The sequence below is a fragment of the Canis aureus genome, chromosome 19, assembly GCF_053574225.1.
Source record: "Canis aureus isolate CA01 chromosome 19, VMU_Caureus_v.1.0, whole genome shotgun sequence".
In the NCBI taxonomy this organism is placed as follows: domain Eukaryota; kingdom Metazoa; phylum Chordata; class Mammalia; order Carnivora; family Canidae; genus Canis; species Canis aureus.
The window spans coordinates 6,328,704-6,348,524 of NC_135629.1; the positions used below are offsets into that span (position 1 = coordinate 6,328,704).

General features: G+C 37.6%; 1 protein-coding gene and 1 non-coding gene across 5 annotated transcripts in view; both read left to right on the forward strand.

Annotated features, from left to right (window-relative positions):
- The window catches only part of TMCC1 (transmembrane and coiled-coil domain family 1), a 243,468-nt gene that overhangs the window by 13,528 nt on the left and 210,119 nt on the right, over positions 1-19,821 (forward strand). The window lies entirely within an intron of this gene.
- LOC144291304 (U6 spliceosomal RNA) lies at positions 9,289-9,395 on the forward strand. The gene has a single exon (XR_013358611.1). It is a non-coding gene; the product is annotated as a U6 spliceosomal RNA (small nuclear RNA).

A 19,821-nucleotide genomic window follows, 5' to 3' on the forward strand; every position in this document is an offset into this window, starting at 1 on the left:
GCTGCTGTTAGTAATAGGCTGATGGTGAATTGGGCAAGGGCAAAGGCAGGAACACCAGTTAGGAGGCTATTCCTGTAATCCAAGTGAGAGAAGATGGCAGTTTGCACTGTAGGGTGGCAGTGAGTGTGGTGACACATGGTCTGGTTCTGGATATATTTCTCTAGCAGAATCAACTGGTTTTGCTGATAGATTGGATGTGTGCTCTGAAAAAAAGGAAGGAGTGAAGGACAATTTGAAGGTATTTGCTCGAAGTTCCTCCAAGGACACCATTTATTCATCTGGGAAAGACTGAAAGAGTAACAAGTTTGGCAGGGAGGAACCGGAGCTCAGTTTTGGACATATACTATAGATGCCTGCTAGACTTAGTAGAGATGTTGAGTACGTAGTTGGTTTATGAATCTAGAATTTAGGAGAATGGATCTGCTGAAGGTATATAGCTAGGTGTTACTGACAAAAACAGTATATGTAAGCCAGGAGGCTGGGTGAGGTCAATAATGGAATGAGTAGAGATAGGAGTAAGAAGAAATCAAAGAACTTAATTAACTCTGGAATGGACCAGTGGTTAGAGGTCTTTAGAAGTTAGGAAGATGAGGATCCCTGGGTGTCTCAGTGGGTTTAGTGCCTGCCTTCAGCCCAGGGTGTGGTCCTGGAGTCCTGGGATCGAGTCCCGCATTGGGCTCCCTGCGTGGATCCTGCTTCTTCCTCTGCCTGTGTCTCTGCCTCTCTCTCTCATGAATAAATAAATAAATAAAATCTTAAAAAAAATTTTTAGGAAGATGAGGAGGAACAATCAAAGGAGACTTAGTACCAGCCAGAGTAGTAGGAAGAAATCCAAGTGAGAGGGTCTAATGAAGCCAAATGAGGAAAATGTTGCTATCAACTGTGTTAAATACTAAACAATTAAGATGAGGGTTGAGAAATAACCACTTGATTTAGCAATGTGGAAGTTATTGGTAACCTTGTAAGAATGGTTTAAATGAGGCAGTGGGAGTAAAGATCTGATTGGAGATGTTGCCTTTAAGGTTGTATTTAGGTAAAAATCTGCAACTCTTAGATAAATGTCTGGGATAGGAGAAGATTTAAGATGTTTAAGTACTCATTAGCAACTGGTTTGATTAATTTCCCATTTAATATTGGAAAATGTGTTTTGAAAACTTTAGGGTATCCTAAACCACTGATTCTTCCTGAATTTTTATTTCATGCCTTTAGGGTTTTTAAATCATCCTTAGCAGTTATGATAAAAAAGAAATATGAGGATTTTTTGGGAACCAACTGTTTTTCAGCTACTCTTCTTTCCTAAGTTACAGGGCTTAGAGACACTATAAATGCTATAGTATATAGCAACCTATAGTATAGGTTGTCAAAGGGGACTGTGAGAACCTCCTCACACCTATCTATCCTTAGTAGAAGTGTTCAATCTTTGTAGCATCCTCAGCCTGATGATCTTGTGCAAACAACCAAAGTAGACAAGTTATACTTAGATACAACTTAGTCTTGGCATTTATGGAAGACCTTTTTTTTTTTCTTCATTTGCTTATTTAAAAAATAATTATCAGATACTTTCATAGATGTTTGGTTCTGTTGTAGCTGCTGGAAATGCAGTGCATAGTTTCTGCCTGAAGAGATTATGTTCTAGTTGGAACGAAGTAGCAGATTGGGACCAAATCTTGGTGGTCTCAGACTAGTATTGGTTGTCTTAAGGCTGTGTGGCATATGGGAATAACAAAGAAGTAAAATTATAGTAAATATATAACATAGAACACTGCCTCTCTTAAAAAAAATGACACAAATTATTTTATTTCCACTAGAATTTAAGCTCCATTAGTTTCCATGGATAGATATAAAGTGTATCACTTAGGATATATTCAATTGTAAGTAACAGTAACAATATCTAACAGCTGCTTAAATAGTAAAGCCTCTGAATTGTCTCCCATAAATAGAAACAAGGAAATAGGTGGGTCAGAGCTAGTTAGTAACTTGGTAATATTAGACTCAGGTTTTCCCTCTCCTTGACTCTGTTATCCTTAGTATATTGGTTTTTCAGTTTCTCTATATAGCCTCTTGGTTGTAGGATGACTGTCTTAACTCTACGCAGTACAACTAACTGCATTCAAAAACAGGAAATGGAAGGCAAAATATTTTTCTAATGGGAAGGCTTGACCATTTTAAATGGGGAGAAAATAATTCCCAGAAGTCTTCTAACCAGTGCTTCATGAACTTCAGGAGTGTGTGTAAGACTGATCTAGGGAACTTGTTAAAATACAAATTCCACTGACAGATTCTGAAATGTAGGTTTAGAGTCGAGCCTGGGAATTTGTATCACTAATGCTCCCATGGGATGCTGATGTTGTAAATTTGAGTAGCGCCGCCATGTGATGTCTCCTTATACTTCAGTGGGGGTCGTATTGCTTGCTGCCCCTGACTCCAGGCATGTCTGGGAAAATAATTACCTGGCAAAGAGAATATGATAGCTATGATTGGCTTCAACTAATCATGAGTCATCTCTTGAGGTTGGGCACATTACCACACTGAACAAATGTGAGTTCTGATTAATGAGGAAGAAGGGAGAAGTGGCTGTGGGCTTGACTACAAGCATCTAGCACTTTTACTATTATAAAAGTTGCAATGAAGTTGTATGTAGTTAAAATTTTTATAGATATTTCCAAATTGTGCTCTTTTAAAAGTTGGAATCAATTTACATTCCTATCAGCAATTTGTGGGATACTTCTTTCCACTCCTTACAAATTAGATATGTTACCTACTTTGATCTTTGCTATTCTGATAGGTAAAAAGTATTACCGATTTATTTATTATTATTTTTTAAAGTAGGCTCCATGCCCAGTATGGGGCCCAACACGAGGCTTGAATTCATGATCCTGAGATCAAGACCTGAGGTGATATCAAGAGTCAGAGGCTTAACTGACTGAGCTACCTAGGTGTCCCACATTATAGATTTGACTTATTTTGCTTTTTCCTCACAACTATCAGTTTGTTGGTCTTTAAACCTGGTTTGCTTATTAATTTTATTATAAATCACAGTGTGATTATACAGGCTTGTAAGTTCTCCTTTTTGCCAAGCTTTATAGATCTAGATCTTAAATAATGGTATAATATGCATGCTTACTAAAAATTTTGTAAATAAGGCTACAGGTGGACATCAGGCTACAGGTTGCATCAAAGATAATAAAGGCAATCTAAGCAGGGTGAAGTATAAAATTGACAGATAGGTGTGATAGAAGTGTAGAGTCTTAATCTTTTTTTTTAAGATTTTATTTATTTATTCATGAGAGAGAGAGAGAGAGAGAGAGAGAGGCAGAGACATAGGCAGAGGGAGAAGCAGGCTCCATGCAGGGAGCCTGACTTGGGACTCGATCCCAGATCTTCAGGATCACGCCCCAGGCCCAAAGTGGCACTAAACCACTGAGCCACTCAGGCTGCCCTAGAGTCTTAATCTTTAACAGAAATGATCTGGCCCAAAATAGTGGGGTTTTTGTTTGTTTGTTTTCTTTTTTTCATTTGAAAGCCAAACCACCATAGTTTCAGGTAGTTAATTGTATGATGTGGCTGTGAAAAGAGGCTGTCATTGATGAATATTTATAGATGTACAGTGCTAAATTTAGATGTATATGCTAAATTAAGAGAAGTAATAGTCCCTTTGTTCTTCTATTGTCAGATTATATCTGGAGTATTGTGTCCAGTTAGGGATTTTACACTTCAGAGGGACAGTGATAATCTAAATTGCCCAGATGAATGTGACTAGAATACTGAGGGCTCTAGGCACCATATCTAATGAAGAACAATTGAAGAATCAGGAGCTATTTTGCTATGGAAGATAATACTGGAAAACTTAATTATCCAAATACATTGGAAAAGTTGTTTTAAGCAAGAGGGTGCAGACTTATCATCTATATTGCAGTAGAGGACAGACAATGGGTAGAAGTTATGGTGGAGATGTATTTCATCCCACTGTGGAGACTTTTGCGTAGTAAGATGTCCAATGGTGGAAGAGATAAAATTATGAGGTCTCTGTCATTAGAGATATTCAAGTATAGGCTGGACGATTGTCTTCTGGAGATATAGGTGTTCCTGTAGGAGTTTGGATTACGTGGTCTTTCTTGCCCCTCCCAGCTCTTAAGATTTTCTAATCTCAAGTAGACTCTCTCCTTTGTGCTAATATTGGTAGCAATGAAAAGTCTTGTTGACTTTAGTTCCTTGATAACTAAAAAAAATGTTTTCCAACCAGCAAGAGAATACAATGCCAAAAAATACAGTTTTTAAAATGTATATAAAGTAGAAAACTAGAATACTAGATCTGTATATGGACTATTATTATGCTAATTTTTTAAATAAAAAATTTTAAGGATTTTTATTCATTTATTCATGAGAGATACACAGAGAGAGGCAGAGGGAGAAGCAGGCTCTCTTCAGGGAACCCAATGTGGGACTCCATCCGGAACTCGGGTCACATGCTGAGGCGAAGGCAGATAGATACTCAACCACTGAACCACCCAGGCATCCCTATTATTATGTTTTGGCAGCATTTCTTTAAAAAATTTTTTTGAATTATTTTTTTAATTTTTAAAAAGATTTTTATTCATTTGAGAGAAAGAAAGAGGGGGAAAGAGCACAAGTTGAGGAGGAGGAGAGAAGAAGAAGCAGGCTTTCCACCGTGTAGGGAGCCCAGCATAGGGCTTGGATCCAGATCCCAGAACCCTGAGATCATGACCTAAGTCAAAGGCAGACACTTAACTGACTGAGCTGAGCTACCCAGGCACCCCTTGATCTCTTAAGGCTAGTCTGTCTGTCTCCTTCCCTCCTTCCCTCCCTCCTATTTTTCCTTCTACCCTCTGCCCCTTTCCTTTCCTGTCCCACAGTTCATTTACTGAGTTGGGGTAGATGATTTAACAATGGATTGTGAGATAAGACTGGGAGAGTTCTTTGCTTTCCCTCCCAGGAGCTACAGTTATGTTATGGGTGCTTACAAATTTTCCTGAATAGCCTTCGTTGGGCAAGCTGTGGTAACTACTTGTATATGGGTCTGAAACTGGAGATTGGCACATAGATTATAGGAGTTTTAGGAATATCTTGGATTTGTAGTCAGCTCCTGAGGGCAGCTTTGTTTGGATTTTCAGGAAAGTGGCTAGTGGAACTTGCTTTTGACGACTGTTAAAGCTGGGAGAAGGTTTGGCTCCACAAAAAGGCACAGCATTACTATCTGCTTTGGCTTTTCTGTTAGTAGGATGAGTAGGATGCAGCTCCATGTGGGTACCAACAGGTATGGGGCCTGCACTGTCACTCAAAAGCCTTAAACCTGGCACACACCCTTCCCCCTTCCCCTTAAGAGTAGTCTTTCAAGAGCATAATTTGGGGCATGTTCTTTTTTTTTTTTTTTTAAGATTTTATTTATTTATTCATAAGAGACACAGAGAGAGAGGCAGAGACACAGGCAGAGGGAGAAGCAGGCTTCATGCAGGCAGCCGAATGTGGGACTTGATCCCAGGTCTCCAGGATCAGGCCCTGGGCTGAAGGTGGCGCTAAACCGCTGAGCCACCCAGGGATCCCATGGGGCATGTTCTTAAGGATTGTTAGAGAGTTTATAATTTTATACTACATAATAAAAAGTAAAGGTTGCCATAGTGTAGAAGAAGACAGAGATTTGTGTTTTATTTGTGTGTGTGTGTGTGTGTGTGTTTTAAAACTAGATTTAGTTCTCTGCTACTTTAAGTGTGTAGTGGGAAATTTAATCATTAAATTTTTTCATCTGCTATTGGGGACAGTATTTGTCTTTCAGAGTTGCATACATGGAAATAATTTACCCCAAGGTTAATGCCTGGCATAAACATGGCATAAAATTATTACTATTTTTTAAAGAGTATTTTTATTTTTTTTTTAAAAAAGATTTTATTTATTTATTCATGAGAGACAGAGAGGCAGAGACACAGGCAGAGGGAGAAGCAGGCTCCATGTAGGGAGCCCAATGCGGAACTCGATCTCAGGACTGCAGGATCATGCCCTGGGCTGAAGGCAGGAGCTAAACCGCTGAGCCACCCAGGGATCCCAAGATTTTATTTATTTTTTATTTTTATTTTTATTTTTATTTTATTTTTTTAAAGAATAATTTTTTTTATTTTTATTTATGATAGTCACAGAGAGAGAGAGAGGCAGAGACATAGGCAGAGGGAGAAGCAGGCTCCATGCACCAGGAGCCCGACGTGGGATTCGATCCCGGGTCTCCAGGATCGCACCCTGAGCCAAAGGCAGGCGCCAAACCGCTGCGCCACCCAGGGATCCCCAAGATTTTATTTTTTAAACCAATCTCTACACCCAACATGGGGCTCAGACTCAGAACCCTGAGATCAAGAGTCACATGTTCCACTGACTGAACCAGCCAGGCACCTCAGGTAACATAAAATTAACATTACTTAAATTTGGGGGCCTTCTATTTATACATGTTCAGCAAGGTAAACTGGGAGATTATATCAACAAATCCATTTGTATCTTTAAGATTTATAAATATACACTGGAATTAACTATTTGTGTGTGGGTGTTTCCACACCACAACCAGTTCTCCAATTCTGTGATACTAATCCAACAATTTTTTTTAATAATAAATTTATTTTTTATTGGTGTTCAATTTACCAACAGTCCAACAATTTAATTCAATTCTGACACTGTTTACCTGGAGTTAAAGTGTCAGATCCTACAAGTTAAAGATCTGTTCCATAAGAGTGATTACCCTGTAGACACCAGTTGCAGCTTTGTAAAAAACTCTGGGGTTTCCATTATCCCTCCTTAGATTCAATAATTTGTTGGGATGACTTACGGAACTTGGGAAAGCACTTTACCTATGTTTACAGGCTTATAAAGAATGCAACTCAGAAACAGCCAAGTGGAGAGGATGCATAGGGCAAGGTATGGGGAGCTTCCTTGCCCTCTTTGTACCTTGATATGTTCACTCATTCAGAAGCTCTCTGAACCCTGTTGTTGAGGTGTTTTTGAGAAGGTTCTGTTACCTAGGAATATTTGGTTAAATCATTGGCATTGGTAGTTAATTTATTCTCCAGCCTCTCCCTTTCCCCTATATTGGGGAGTGAGGCCTGAAAGTTTTATTTTATTTTATTTTTTTTAAGATTTTATTTATTCATAAGAGACACAGAGAGGCAGAGGCATAGGCAGAGGGACAAACAGGCTCAGCGCAAGGAGCAAGGAGCCTGATGAGGGGCTCGATCCCAAATCGAGGAGTTGAAGGCAGACGCTCAATGCCTGAGCCACCCAGGCGTCCCAGGCCTGAAAGTTTTAATCCTCTAATCATGTGGTTTGTCCCTTTGACAACCAGTTCCCATCTTGAGCTACGTAGGGGGTCCATCAAGAGTCTCATTAGCATAAACTGCAGTGTGGTTGAAAGAGACTTATTATGAAAAAACAAAAGACACTCCTATCACTCATGAAATTCCAAGGATTTTAGGAGCCCTTTGCCTGGAGCAAGGGACAAAATCCAAATACAGTTGACCCTCAGACAATATGAGTGTGAACTTAATGCAAGTCCGCTTAATGTATGGGGTATTTTTTTATAAAAACATTATAGTACTATAAATGTATTTTTTCCCTGTGATTTTCTTACATTTTGTTTTCCCTAGCCTACTTTAAGGATACGTATGACATACAAAATATGTGTTAATCACAGTTTATGTTATTGGTAAGGCTTCCAGTCAACAGTAGGCTATTATTAGTAGTTAAGTTCTTAGGGAGTCAAAAGTTATATGCAGATTTTTGGTGTTGGCACGGGATGTTGGCGGCCCTAACCCCCTCGTTGTTCAAGGGTCAACTGTAACTAAATACTGTTTTTTAGAGCAGAGGCTAAGTTTCAGAACATTAGTATTGAATTCCCTCTAAGTCATTGATATGTTTCTTTATTGGGCTATGGTGCCACTGTTTTGATTCTTGGTAATGTAAATAATATTTGTTTTGAGATCTTTAGATGAAAGGTGCTGTTGAAACAGCTAAATGCCATATTCCTGAGGGGTCTTTATCAAATTCCAGTATTGTTTCTTTTTCTGTCAGACTTTTGTCCTCAGATGGCTATACTCTAATCCTGTGACAGAGCTAATTCTTTAGTCCAATGTGACAAAAACAGGATTGTTTTCCCAACAGGAATAAGACTCGTTTTTCCAACAGGAATAAGACTCGTTAAACTACTGGGTCATGGAATTTAGGTAGAGATGTTTTTGATGGTCTTATTCTTTTTAATGGTAAACAAGGACAGGAAAGGTAATTGATGTGAAATTCTAAATTCTCCTACTTTAAAGTTTTTTTTTTCCTTTGCCTGCTTATTTTAACATGCTTTTCAGAAATGTGGACACTGTCTTGTTCTACTACAGAAATTTCCTTAGAATGTAAGCCTTAATGTTTTTTTAATACTTTTTAAAAAAGATTTATTTATTTTAGAGTGAGAGAGCACACGTGTCTGTGAGTGCAGGGGGGAGGAGGGGCAGAAGGAGAGAAACTCAAGGAGACTACTTAACTGAGCAGGAGCCCAGTGTGGGGCTGGATCCCACAACCCTGAGATCATGACCCTGAGATTATGACCTGAGTCAAAATCAAGAGTTACACGCCCAAGCAACTGAGCCACCCAGGTGCCACAGCCTTAATATTTTAAATGTTTTTGAACATATATGGAAAGTGTCTTAGTAAACAAGAGTGGGCACTAGTTAATATAGTACCTAGCAGAGTTCTTCACAGATACTGAGCACTCAATAAGTGTCTTTTCTGGAAGTTAGAAGCCTTGGTTCTAACCTTTGCTTCCAGCTACCTTTGGGACCTAATTAGAGTCTCATTCTCCATTTTTAAAATTGTGAGCATCCCTTCTAGCTTTGATTCAGTGACTCAATTCATTCCAAGCCTTACTTTTAAAAATTTTAGTGTGGCCTTTAAGTCATTTTCTTGAAAACAAGCATACAGAGCCAATCACCATATAGGCTGAATTGGAAAGTGTTGTGAAATAACTCACCCTCTGTGGCTTCAGTTATTTACATGGCCATGTTCTTTCTTTACTCTGGAAGAGTTACCTTGGGTTTTCTACTCATACTAGGATAGGACTAGACAATTATCAACTAGTAGCTTTCTTAACACCTATCCAAAGAGGATGGAAGTAGCATCATAGAATGATTATTTTTCCAGTCATATATATCCCTAAATAGTGCTATGTGCAGTATTGTTTGGGTTCAGAGGAGTATTATTTAAGTTGGTTTTTAAAAAAATTGTTTCTTGAGATTTAGAAAATCTGGCCAGTTGACTAACCTTTGTAAAAAACTTTCCCTGTGTTAATGATACAGAGAAGATTAGTATGGCCCCTGCCGAAGGATGACATGTAAATTTGTGAAGTGTTCCATATTTTTAGAGACTCAGGGCCTCAGCTCAGTCACTGGTACATCCTCCCCACCTTCTTGAAAAAATAATTTGAAAAGAAAAAAAATTTTCCCTTGTGTTTTAAGCATGTCATGTTTTGACAAAGAATGTAAATATACTGTAGAAGTATAAAGTATTATGATTGTCAGATTTCTAGTCTGATTTTATGTAGAGTTTAATTTATTTTTTAAAAAAGATTTTATTTCAGAGAGAGAACAGGCAGTGGGGAGGAGCAGAGGGAAAGGGAGAAGCAGACTCCCTGCTGAGCAAGAAGCCATTCCAGGACCCTGGAATCATGACCAAAGCCATAGCTAACTTTTGAAGACCGCTAATTTGTATTATGGAAATTCAAAGTAGGTGAGTTTTGTAGTGGTTAGGAGGATATGATCTGCAGCCTTTATTTGGATAAATGTGGGAAAAAAAACAGATAACACCGCAGGTATGAAAGATAACATGAATAAAAGCATGAATACAAATTAGTCTTATATTGTGTTTCTCTTCATTTATGAGACTATCCTAACCCATTTGCTGACCTTTTGAAATTAGTTTTTAGATAAGGACAGTTTGAAGTAGTAGGATGGATTTCTTGAGGTAGAGCTAAAACAGTGGGAGACCCCATTTCATACATAAAAATGACCTGAAGGGGGAAGAGACTTGCATAATTGAGGACAGTTGGAAGTATCATGTTGTAATCCTCAAATAAGATGAAAATATTAAAAAAAAAAAACTTTTCCTGTCCTATTGTGAGAAGCGGTAAAAACATTGTCTATTGATAAAGAGAACTATCCCAAAACATTAATTTTTTTCAGAAATTTCAAACCAAAACTTTAAAAAGTCAGTGACAGGAGCACCTGGGTGGTCAGTGGTTGAGCATCTATCTGCCTTTGGCACAGGGTGTGTCCCAGAGTCCTGGGACTGAGTCCAGCATCAGCTCCCCAGAGGGAGCCTGCTTCCCCCTCTGCTTGTCTCTGCCTCTCTCTCTGTGTCTCTCATGAATAAATAAATAAAATCTTTAAAAAAAAAGTCCGTGACAAACCATTACTTTATATTAGTTTGCCAGTGGTTAATGTTGAATAAAACCAGTATATGAATTTTGTATGTTTATGGTAAATAATGCCAAGTGTATTGAATGTCTGATCTGGCCTGGATTTGTGAGCCCAGAATTTGTAGCAAATAGTAAAAATATAACTGTGGGCCTTTGTATCCTATTAGGAAGCAAATGAGAGATGAAGACTCTGAAGCCTAAGGTGTTTTTATTTCATTATATAAGTTTAAAAATCAGTGGGCCAAAAATCAGGGTATCAGCACTACCAGAATAGTGGGGTATCTTATTTTGATTTGCCTGTCTTGTTCCACTGTTAAGAACACGAGAGTCAATAGTGGGTGTGTTGTAGCTCTGATCTCTAATGTAGCTTCATATGAATGACTCCTAAATCTGCATCTTCAGCCTACACTCCCTACTGGTTCCTGAAACTTAATACCTTCTCCCAAATTCATTGGCATTTTGCCATGATCTGTTTGCATTCCTGTATACCTGTTCTTCCTCTAGTTTTACTTATCTTGATTAAATGGTTCATCATTCACTTAGCCAACTAGTCCATAAAACTTGGACTTATCTTTAATTTCTTCCTGTTCCTGGGCTTTATGTTGATCAACAAATGTGTATTTACTTCTGAAATGTTTCTTTTTCATTGAGTCTTTAGAATGTACATTTGGTCACTCATTCACCCTTTCATTCTGGCACACGTATGAAACACCTAATATGTGTTAGGCACTGTACAAGGTTGGGGAGATAGGTAGGGATATAGTGGTAAATAAGATATGTGTGGCCCTTATAGAGCTTATCATTCAAGCTTTCATCATTTCCCCTGCTTCCCGTTTGAGTTATTGTGGAAGTCATTTTTTCTGGTTATAAATATAATACTTATTTTAAGAAGTGCAAGGATTATAGAAATGTATAACACTGAAAGTAGGAGACTGCTTATATTCTCATTCACCCGAGATAGTGCGGATAAAAATGTTTTTTCTCTAGGTTTTTTTTAACATATAGCCACAACTTTTCAACACATCTTTGTCTTTATGTTATTTCCTGTTTGTTTATTCTAGCTGCTATCGGGGATACTTTGTTAAAAAGTACCGTTGATTGTTAGTCTTCGGTCAAAAACACATCTGTGTTTTTCTGTCACCTACAGAATGAAGTCTAAATACCTTAGTGTTGTCATTATAGCCCCTTTATTTTTGGTCCCCATCTACCTTTCTTGTTTCTCCAGAAACTTTCCCAGAAGTGGCCCTTCTTACAAGTGTAAAATAAAAGATACCAAGTATGCTGCATTAGTGTCCCCATGCAACAAATAATTCTCTGAATAGGGGAGACAGGGTGATAAAAGTACAGTGATAGTTTATTCAACTTTGGTCTGTGTGTTTGCCCTGTCCTACTCACTTTGGTTATGCCAGAATAAAAAACTAAAGCAGTATTCTTTTTTATTTTTATTTATTTTAATTAATCTCTCTACCCATCTTGGTTCTTGAACTCATGACTCTGAGGTTAAGAGTTGCATGTGCATACTCTACTGACTGAGCCAGCCAGGCACCCCTGTAGGGTAGGGTAGAGTATTTTTAAAAATTAATGCAGAAAATTGGGCGCCTGGGTGGCTCAGACAGTTAAGCATCTACCTTCAGCTCAGGTGATGATCCCAGGGTCCTGGGATGGAGCCCAACCTCTGGTTCATGCTCAGTGGGAAGTCTGATACTCCCTCTCCGACTCCCTCTGCGCCTGCCTCCACTTGTGCACTCTCTCTCTCATTATAAATAACATTTTAAAAAAATGCAGAAAAGTGTAAAGAAGTTGAAATAATCTGAAATTCCATCCCATAGGAATGATTACCATTAAAGTTTTTGTAAATATCTTTCCATACATGCCTATTTGAAAATATATACACATACCAGTATATGAATATAACAATTTTAAAGTAGGATAATATATTTTTTTAAGTAGGATAATATTGTAATGCTGTTTTTCTTTTGTCTCAGACATAGGTTTGGAGACTTTTATGTCAGTAAGAGACCAGTGTTTAAAATAGTAGATTTCAAGAATGAGAACCCTGAGCTTCTAGAGCAGATGTTTTTGCTTGGGAGAGTAAGAAGCTGGTCTGACTTCTCTGACCCTCCAGATTAGAGTAGATGTTGCTCCTCTGGGCTTCAGTGGCACCTTGGCTATCACATCATAACCCTTACCACAATCTGTTATTTGTCTGCCTACTTAAACCAGAGTCCCTTGTATAAATCTCTTTGGATTTCTTTTGGCCTACTCAGTGCCTGGTATCTAGTATCCTGATTGGATAAATGGCTGTATGAATGTCTTTGGTGAAGTAATACAGTTTGCCATGAAGAACTTGCAGCATACATTCTTTAAAACCATTCTTCTCTGTTTGCCTTGATTATTTATGTGCCAAATAACTTTTTGCTGTCAATCCAATTTACCAAGGGGATTTTACTGCTGAGCAAAGAGGGTATTGATTGTAACTTGGTTGACAGTTATAATTCTGATTATAAATTATTTAAGATATTAGTATGGTGAGATAGACAGATAGGTATGAGAATTTGGATAATATGAACCATGTTTCCCCAGAGTGTAATTATCACTTTAGGTAAGATAGTATGCTAATTCTAACTGGGCATAGGTATAGGAGTGGTATGGTTGAGGAAGGCTAGATTCAACTTTGACTCTGCCACTTCTTAGCTGTGAAGTCTTAGGCAAGTCCTTTAACTATTTTAGGATTTAGTTCCTTTATTCACTAAATGAATAATAAGCTGCTCAGATCTAGTTTAATGCTAAAATTTTGTAACTGAAATAAAAGCCATATTTCATCTCAGTCCATTGAGTCCAAACCTGTGCACTCATTACTTTCTCACTCTAAACATGTAAGTGGTCAAAACTCAAAGCAAGAGAGTATGGTGCCTTAGAACTCTCTTAGAAAAACTACAGAATGAAGCACAAGGAAGCATCATTATAGTTTTTAGAGGGAGTGTGAACCTGAGAACTACTTTTGCATTCTTTGTATATTTTCATAACCAGTTCTAGATAGAAATAATTTTCTCTTGGGGTGCCTGGCTAGCTTATTTGGTAAAGCATGTGACTCTTGATCTCAGGGTTATAAGTTCAAGGCCCACATTGGACATAGAATTTAAATAATTTTCTCTTTGGAGAATAAGGATATGGCATTTGGGGATGGTGAGTATGTTGATTTAACTAGGATTGGTTCTGCCCTCTTGTCTTTTCGCACTCTCAGAAGAATCTCAAGATTCAGTCTCATTGTCTATGAGGCACAAAGGTTAGATTGATGATAGAACAGAGTTGGGAGACCTGTTTTTCTTCTTGATTTTGAGATACCAAAGAAGATTGCTTTACTTCTCTATGCTTGATTCTTTTTACTAAAAGAAGATGAAAATCTGACTCTTACTACATCATATGATTTGGAATAATAAGATAATTCTGTGGAATATTATTTTTTTTAAACTCCTTTTTTAAATGTATAATTTCCAGTAAATGCACAAATCTAAGAGGTATACATAGCTCAGTGAATTTTTGCATATGCATATAGCTGTACATATATAAACACCAATCTGATTAAGATGTAGAATATTTTCCTTCCTTCAGAAAGTTTATTTCCTTTTCTAGTCAGTATCCTTTTTTTTAATATTTTGAGTGCTTTATTATTAATTTTAAGAAGCAAATAACAAATCTTGACATCCTTTATGCTTCATCAATAATTTGAGTCTTGAACTCTATACTATGATCTGTAGAGAGACTAAGGTCTTTTATCTTTAGAAATAGATAATGCATAATTGTGTTAAAATGCTTTTCTAATAAAATCATAATCCAAGGTGAAGAGGAAGTAGTTTTACATTGTTAAGGTGGCAGTGTTGTTTATCAGCATTTTCTTCTCTGTGTAGGCTTTTTTTTTCTGGAGGTTTTGGGGTTGTTTGAAAGTAAATTTATAATGAAAGTTGTATGTAGGTAGGAAGAGGAAGGTGTTTGGTCAAATGAAGGATGAGCTTGTTATTGGTCTGTAAGTTCTGTTGTTCCTCTACCTGTGCTATTGTGTAACCCTGTGAGCAAGGAAGGCCTGCCCTCATTTTTTACCTTTAATATTTATTCACTGCTTTTTTGCCCTAGACTGTGTGTGAATCTTTCCAGTTTTGTGGTGCTACTTTAATCTACACTTTATACTTAGCTATTTATTATGTAATCGTGTTTACTAATTTATGTATCTATATATTTTGGAAGTTTTAGATTTTATGGAAAAGTTAAGCAAAGATAATACAGAGTTTCTGTATGATAGGTACCCATTTCCCCTTTCTTGACGTCTTGTTTTATTAGCTTCGAAGTATATTTCACATACCTTAGAATTCACCCATTTAGAGTATACACGTAAGTGGTTTTTATTATATTCACAGAGTTGTACTACCATCACCAGAGTATATGCATCACCCCAAAAGAAACTGTACACATTTAGCAGTGTTTTCCCATTTTTACTCCCTGTCCTAGTTCTAGGTAACCACTTTCTCTATCCGTGGATTTGCCTATTCTAGATGTTTCATATAAGTGAACTTACATAAAATGTGGTCTTTTGTGACTAGCGTCTTTCACTTACATGAAATGTTTTCATAGTTTAGCCATTCTGTATCATGTATCAGTTCTTTTTTATTGCCAAATAATAGTTCATTTTTTTGTATATGCCATATTTTATTTATTCATTTATTGGTAAATGGACATTTTGATTGATTCCCACTTTTCCTATTATGAACAATGCTGCTATGAACATTTTTGTATAAGTTTTTATATGGACTGTCAGAAAAAATATTAAATTTGAAGTGTGCTTATCAAGAAGAGGCTTTTTTCTCCTCAACAGATATGTTGGAAACAAAGACATAATCAGGCAAAATAGAGTAACTTGGGGTTTTGTATGCTTTAATCGTTCATTCTTTTCCTCAGCTTCCATAAATGCTTGTGGGTGTTGAAACATGGGAACATTAAACAAGAACATTTTTTGACCCTGAGTATTAAAAACATTTTCTTTTTATAAGAGCATATATAAAATGAGAGATTACATTAAAATGATCCTTAAAGTTCTGTGATTCTTTGATTTACTCAGAATTTTCATTATACCTTTGAGCTGTTAATGATTTGCTGAAATATGGAGGATGCTATTCAAAAAACTGTATTAGCATTGTAAAGCTTATCCCCATTTAGAGAGGCAGCTGTGGTAGAGTAGTTGAGAGGTTTAAATTCCAGTTCTACTTGCTGGTTGTGTGACCTTCAACATGTCACTTAAGCCTCATTTTCTTTATCTGTAACATGTGAAGGACATCACAGGATTGTTGTAAGGTTCAAATGAGATAATATGTTAAGGAATTTGAAACTACAATGTGATACACAAATATGAGGTGATGCTGTAGAAAGAGGTTCTAAGTCTATAAAGAACTGTAGTTTCATTTATTGTATTTTGTTTTCAGTTTACTGATTCTTCCAACTTAGTGTATATTTATGATTAGGCTCGATGGGGATTTACTTTTCTTACCAGATTGAGAAAAAAAAATTGAGTGGCAAGAACCTCCCACAAAGAAATTAAGATTGTTGTGCCCAGGATAATGAGAAACACCTGCTGTACCATTCCTAGCAGGAGGCAGGATGCTGCTGCCACTGCCTGTGTAGGTGCCTGGCGTTTCCTAAATTTTTTTTTTTTTTTAAAGATTTATTTGAGAGGGAAAGAGGGAGCACAGGGAAGGGCAGAGTGAGAAGGAGAGAGAAACTTTAGCAGACTCCTTGCTGAGCTCAGAGTGCGAGGCAGGCTGGATCTCAAGACTCCAAGATCATGACCCGATTCAAAATCAATAGTTGGATGCCCAACCAACTGTGCCATCATGGGGCCCCAATTTTTTTACATTAATACTTTCATTGTACTTATTCTGTATGTTAACCTTAAAAAGAAAACTCCGTTATTTTACCAGCAAAAATAGGTTTATTTGGGAATAGCAGAGGATTTCAACTGCTGTTTTATAGAGGAAAGGGGGAAATTGGGAGGGCTGTTACAAACAAGTCCACTGGAGTAAAAAGTCCATAGGGAGTTCAAAGTGTAGTAGCTTTTCATTGGCTGGGTTGTCAGTCTCTCATTGTCTGGGCTTTTTTTTTTTTTTTTTTTTTTTTGAGAAAAACCTTTCTTTCTTCTTCTGCTGGGGTAGTAAAGTAGTGGCTAAAGTAGTAATGGGGGACCCCTGGGTGGCTCAGTGGTTGAGTGTCAGCCTTTCGCCCAGGGCGTGACCCCGGGATCTGGGATCCAGTTCCACATTGGGCTCCTTGCAGGGAGCCTGCTTCTTCCTTGGCCTGTGTCTCTGCCTCTCTGTGTGTCTCTCATGAATAAATAAATAAAATCTTTAAAAAAAAATAAAGTAGTAATGGACTGGGAAGCCTGGGTGGCTCAGCATTTGAGGGTCTTTCTGCCTTGGGCCCAGGGCATGACCCCGAGATCTGGGATCAAGTCCCACATCGGGCTCCTTGTGGGGAGCCTACTTCTCCCTCTGCCAGTGTTTCTGCACCTCTCTCTCTGTGTCTCTCATGAATGAATTAAAAAAAAAAAAAGTAGTAATGGACTTACGGCACCTCTTTCTTCCTGTTGGCTCTGCAGTGGACTACAGGGGTGGGGCACGAGAGCGCCCCCTACTGGCCTCCTGACTCCATTTTAGTAAGGCTTCTTTTTATTAATGTTCATACATTATCAGACCCTGTTCTAAATGTTTCCATTTAATCTTCACAATGATTCTGTGAGGGTAGATACTGTGGTAACCCATGAGGAAATTTAAGGTTAGAGAATTACTTATGGGGATGCCTGGGTGGCTCAGCGGTTGAGCGTCTGCCTTCAGCTCAGGGCGTGATCCTGGAGTCCTGGGATAGAGTCACAGATCCCGCTCCCTGCAGGGAGCCTGCTTCTCCCTCTGCTTGTGTCTCTGCCCCTCTCTCTGTGTGTCTCTCATGAATAAATAAATAAAATCTTAAAAAAAAAAAAGAATTACTTATGATGATTGGTCCTACAGTACTTTGAAACTTTTCCTTTTCGGTAGAGAGCTCAGGCTTACATTCTTACCACATCTTTGCAAAAAAATCTATTAGCTTTCAGTGATAGGTTACTGTAAATGTTATCTTTAATTGCTTCTAGAAATACTTTTTAGATTTTGGGGTAACTAGAGGTCCAGGAGTACTGTTTCTGTCTAACTCTGAGTTAGAAAAATTGGGAATAAATAAAAGGTGTTGGTTAGGCACACTGGTAGTATTTCCTAACTCCCCTGCTTTGTCAATTAAAAAAAAATCATTTATTTGAGAGAAAAAGAGAGCACACATGAGTTGCGGGGGGCAGAGGGAAAGGTAGAAGCAGGCTCCCTGCTGAGTGGGGAGCCCAAAATGGGGCTCTGTCCTCAGGACCCTGAGATCATGACTCAAGCCAAAGACAGACACTTAACCATTCAGCCACCCCAGGCTCCTCCCTCCCTGCTTTATCAATTTTAAAAGGAATGCCTTTTTACATTTTAATTTTTTTGAAATTTTGTACATTTAATATGGTATTTCTCCTTGAAAAACTGTTGCTTGTGTAAGGTGTGCCTTTTAATTAGTTAACAAGGTCTAGGATCAAAATGCAGTAACATTTAGTCTATTGGACTTTATTTTTTAGTTAACACCCACTATCAGTGTGCCATTCTTGGCCTCTATACATAGTTTTTCCATGTTTGGTGCTGACAGCCAGATATGGTTAACCAGCTAAGATTGGAGTTGCTGTGAGACTCAACTTTGCACCTCACTGTCCTTAAACTTCCTTTCCTGTAAGATTATCTTAATGACTCAGAGATAGAAGTACTTCATTGTCATGTTTTGCCTTACTAGCTGCTGCTAATTTAGTGAACCAACTAGTTGAAGGGGAAAATTAGCAGATAGTTTCACTGGAGACAGGACCAAAGTTAAAACTTAATTAATTTAAGGAAAATTAGCAGATAATTTCACTGGAGACAGGACCAGAGTTAAAACTTGAAAGTCCAAAGTCCAAAACTGTAAGTTTAACTTAAGTTAAAACTTAAAACATAGCATAAGTTCAAAACATTGGTTTTTTTTGGGGGGGGGGAGGGGAAACTGCCTCTGGTCCTTGTCCTTGTCTCCTGATGACCAGTAATCAGTTCTCTATCTCTGTAGTTTTGTCATTTTGAGGGTACTGTGTAAATGGAGTCATATAACCTTTTGAGATTTTTTTTTCATTTACTAAGCATGATGCCCATGAGATATATTCAGCTTGTTACATGTATCATTATCATTGCTTCTCCTTTTTAATTACTGAGTAGTATTGCATGGTATGGATGTACCAGAGTTTGTTTAAACATTCACTTATTCAGGGACATTCATGTTGCCAGTTTAGGGTATTATCAATAATGCTGCTATGAACATTCATGTATAAGTTTTTGGGTGAACATATGTTTTCATTTCTCTGGGATAAATGCCAAGGAGTGACATTGCTGGGACGTAAGATAACTGCATGTTTAATTTTATAAGAAACAGCCAAACTGGGCAGCCTCAGTGGCTCAGCGGTTTAGTGCCGCCTTCAGCCCAGGGAGTGATATTGGAGACCCAGGATCGAGTCCCATGTCAGGCTCCCTACATGGAGCCTGCTTCTCCCTGTGCCTCTGCCTCTTTCTCTCTCTCTCTCTCTCTCATGATTAAATAAATAAAATCTTTGAAGAAAAAAAAAAGAAACAGCCAAACTTTTCCATAATGGTTCTATCTTTTTACATTCCTACCAGCAGTGTAATGAGACCACTAATATGTTTTATTGGTGTTCATTCTTTTTCTTTTATAAAAATGGTAGTAGATCCCCAAAATTAAAAAAAATTTGTGAGAAAAATAATAAATTGAAAGGTTTATACATTGATACAGTTGTTTTAGCAGAATGTACAATTTGTCTCAGGAGAATAAAATCATAGTTCTAGATTGTTTGCTTTGGCAATCTTTTGTTGACCTTGTTTGAAGAGACTAATAACTTTGAAGAGTGAGGAAGATTTGTTACTAAATTTTCATGCTAAGTTATTTGGCTGTTTTGGAATCTTAATAACCAGCATTTCTTTCTCTTTAGCTCTCATAATTTCTGGATAGATGTTTATCTTTTCCTAAATTGTAAATAATTTCTGATGTTGTAGCCTCCATTTATAACAAGATATCTTAACTTTATTTACTTTTTTTGTTTTGTCATGAATTATAATACCCACTGTTTTTATGACTTAAGAGTTGTTGAAACACCATAGGGAACAGTTTGCTTACCATCAAAATAGGCAAGTCCCCTAAGTAAACATATCCATACCCAGGCTTTACTCAGTCACTGTGAA